A 4,003-nucleotide genomic window follows, 5' to 3' on the forward strand; every position below is an offset into this window, starting at 1 on the left:
TTCAAGGTTTTTTGGTTTCAGCACCAAGGGGGCAAGGGGTCATAAATGTCACTAGGGGCCTTCAGAGAAAAACCAGGGAGACAGAACCACAATGTACCTGGTGCTTGCAATGTTCTCAATGCTCGACAATGTCGAGTCAGTTCCAGGACACTTCGTAGCTGCTGGGACAGAGTTCAAGATGGTAGACAGCTACGGGTATCAGGCGGCAGGCAGTTTGGCAAGCAAAGCCAGTTCGGGTCAGGAATTGCTGTCTCTGTGCTGGTTGGCAGATCTGGAATGCTGGTCGAGGCATCTCAGACGACTTTAGTGACTGCAGTGTGACATATCAAAAGAGTAACAATATACGAGACGTACTGGTTGATACACGAAATAGAAAATCCAAACACAAAACAGTGAATATATTTCCAGGCACACACCCGTGCATGAGTTGCGGCAACTTCAACAATATCATCAAAGGTCCATACATATCACATCCAAGAACAGGAGAAAAGATCAAATTAAAACAACATGCCACATGTCTGTCAGAAAATGTAATTTACGCAATTAAATGTCCATGTGCTATGTATTACGTTGGGGAGACCGCACGTAAAATACGTGTACGTATCAATGAACACAAATCTTGCATTAGAGTGAACAATCAAATGTCAGCTGTGGCAAGACATTTCAATCAAAGTGGCCACACAGTGGCACAATTAAGATTTACAGTACTTGAGGTTATTTTCACCAAAGATCAGAGTATGGACATGAAGAAGTTGAGAGCTCAGAGAGAAGCGACATGGATTGAAAAAATTGGGTCCCTGACACCTGAAGGGATGAACGAAGAATTATATTTAAGTTGCTTCTTGTGAACTTTTTTCATTTTTTCATTGCATGTATTTTTTAATATTTTTATTTATTTTCTCTAGCATCCATCATTAGCATAGTTTTTAGATTTAATATATGTCACCATTATTTATTATTATTCTTTGTTACTGTACTGCTCACCATATATTGCCATCTTTTTTCTGATTTATATTTTGCTTTTCACGACTCCTTATTCTATAAAGCATCCTTTTTCATATTTTCTTTCTTTAATACATCCCATTTCAGCCGCATATAATATACCTATATTCTTACATCACTCTCTCATTCACAATCCAGTTCTTCAACCACATTCAAACATGTCCGTTTTGTTTTACACACACACACACACACTACCACGCATGCTCTATTATGTAGGTATGTGAGTCATTACTGTTTTCAATGCAGCGTTTACAAGCTTAGCCAGGCAGACATCAGACGCGTGTCCTGCTCTGCTTCTGTGCTCATTCACTACAACGGCAGCCTGCCGCTCGCATCATTCATAATATTTCGGGTAATTGACACTTTTTTTACTGCATTTGTTTTTTTAATTTCATGTACGAGCATTAGTTTACAACGGCTTCGTTACCCACCTCTTTAGATCAGTGACCTCACTGAAGGCGTTACTGCTACCTTGGCAACTCCACACTGTGCAGCCTTTCAGAGATAGAGCACGAGTCTTTACCTGCTCGCCACCCATAACTGCGGCCAGCAACTAACACGATTGAACTCATTCAGGTAAATGAACCTCGCCAGTTTTCTTTCTTCCCCTTTTTAGTAACTTTTCCTTGCATATTACCTTTATACAGTTACACATGACACGTTTTTTTTAACTTTCAGACTAGACACGGATGATTGCTTTTGCTCTGGGATACTTACTAGTGGAGTTTATTTGCAGGCGATTAGCAGGTCAGTGACTAATCCTTCATACTAGAATAACAGCAGCTAAAATTTAGGCTTTTATTAGTATTTTTTGACAGTATGTTCATATGTCTTTTTTATTTTATTTTGCAACTTCCCTATGACCCAACTTAATTGATGAAACTCTTTTGATGATGAACTATCCAAACATTAACCATATGCTGATATTGGTAATGTATGTGTATCTTTTACTTACACTTGATTGTTGAAAGATGCTTCCATTTGGCGACCATTTCAAACTACCATATGGTTTCCTATTGTCTAATTGTGAATATTATGGGTGTTCTAATTTGACTATTACCATTATCTTTGTTAAGAGATTTAATCAGTAGGCATTTATAAATATATAAGTTCACAAGCCCTGAGGAAGGGTTTCCAACCCGAAATGCATAGGCCTTATGTGACATTTCTGCCTCAAATTTTCTATTCCCCTCGAGGAACTTAAGCTTATGACAATAATAAGCAACATAAGAACAAATAAATACGCATGAGTTTAATTATTATAAGTCTTTGAAGAATTTTTGGTACTCAAAATTTAACCACCAGTGAATGGTATACGGGAGTGCAGCCCGCACTGCTGGCTTCGCAGCCAAGGTCTTTTTCTTTCATGCAGTGTGAGAACAGTCAGTGGTGCAGCCGGTCACAGTTCGAGGGCTCGACGCCCTCAAAAATGTCCTTAAAAGATGGACGGTAGTTGATGTTGGCACTTCTCCTAGCTTCTTCACAGGGCTTGTGGTCCTTTCAAGGCGGATGGCCCAAAGTGTTTGAAGTGTTTGCAGGCAATGGCCTTTGTTCAGAGACTCTCTGGCACTTCCCACCTAGGAAGCTTGATGGCAGACCCCAGCAGGGCAAGCTGTGTGCTGGCTAGGTAACCCTTCTAGAGCTGCATAACGGGTCCTCTGAGTCTGGTATCTCCCTCTGTTCCCTGTGAGATATTTAGGGGAGGAATCTTGCTTCCCTCTTGGAAATCTTGGCCTTCCTACACTGTCTGAAAATGTAAGGCAGGCTTGACTTCAGCCAGAGTCCAAATGAGTCCTTCTTACTCCTTTCAAAGTTGTCAGATGGTGTGGTAAGTGAGGGGCACAGCCCTCCTTTAAAGCCAAATCGGCCAGAGTGATTGGTGCAGGCTAAGCATACCTTAAGGAACCAATCCGGGGTTCCCACCAACAATCTTCTGTGATGCAGGAGGTCAGGAACAGGAAAGGTAAAAGGTGAGAACATGTACTCTTAAGTCCCAACAATCTTCCTGTCTGTTTTAGATCAAAGTGTTTCTCTGTTTAACTGAGCCCTCTGTGGCTCTTAATCAAAGCACAGGTCTTGTCTCGGGAGGATAGCTCCGCGGCAACGACAAGCAAGACGACGCAGAGCTGCAAAGGTTCGATCCCCGTGTCCACGCTTAGAAACTTCTGGGTATTAAGCACTTTAAAAATAACCTATCATATCATATCATATCATATCTCCCTTAAAGTTTGTGGTGAGAACAGACTTCTGCCTCCCTCAGATCACATACATTGTCTATCTGAAAGGGAGTTTGCCTACTGTAAACAGTTGTCCCAGACATGACATTCACTGCCCTTCATACAGAGGGGTGGGTGCTAGCTTCAAGGTGACACATTGCATATCAAAGAGGTGTTAGTTGTCCTGCCCATTATTAAGTTCTGTTACCAGGCCTATTCGCAGCACTGCTTCAAATGCACCGCCACCATACTGAACTTAGAGAATAGTACAGGGCAGATCCATGGAGCCTTTGATATTTTAATTAGGTTGCCCATGGCCGGTGGAATGGGTCTCCTTCCCTCTCTTGATGTTTTCATGCACCCCTCGCTGTCACCTGTCAAATAAATGTGACAGGGAGGACTGGGCCTATAAACTGTGTCACCCAGATTACAATGGACTATGTGTTTGTTGTGCGGCGAGCATTAGAAAATGTGTGCAGATTAGCCCCACACATTTTCGGAGGTTGATCTCCGATCATTACATTTCCTAAAAAATCATTTAAAAAAGCAGAGGAGAGTGCACACTCCCTGTACGGATGGTTGAACTCCTCACACTGTCATAGATCTTGATCTATCTAACTATCTCCCCACTCACAAGGGAGGAAATGTGTTGGACCTAACCTTTTCCAAAATAAACCGTGTGACTGTTTTTAATCTTATTCCAGTTCTTTGGTCTGACCATTTTAGTCTTCCTTTTATCATTGCCACTCCCGCTGCCAGGCTGTGTTCTTTAAAAATCTCTTCAC

The 4,003-nt window shown here is 41.8% G+C and overlaps 1 long non-coding RNA gene across 1 annotated transcript; it reads left to right on the plus strand.

Annotated features, from left to right (window-relative positions):
- The first annotated feature begins 1,255 nt into the window (after positions 1-1,255).
- Positions 1,256-3,669, plus strand: LOC138452615 (uncharacterized). The gene is made up of 4 exons (XR_011260265.1): positions 1,256-1,354; positions 1,442-1,578; positions 1,681-1,749; positions 1,974-3,669. It is a non-coding gene; the product is annotated as an uncharacterized lncRNA (long non-coding RNA).
- Positions 3,670-4,003: the final 334 nt, after the last annotated feature.

This window comes from Ambystoma mexicanum, chromosome 4p (genome assembly GCF_040938575.1).
Source record: "Ambystoma mexicanum isolate Mex_15411 chromosome 4p, UKY_AmexF1_1, whole genome shotgun sequence".
Lineage (NCBI taxonomy): Eukaryota > Metazoa > Chordata > Amphibia > Caudata > Ambystomatidae > Ambystoma > Ambystoma mexicanum.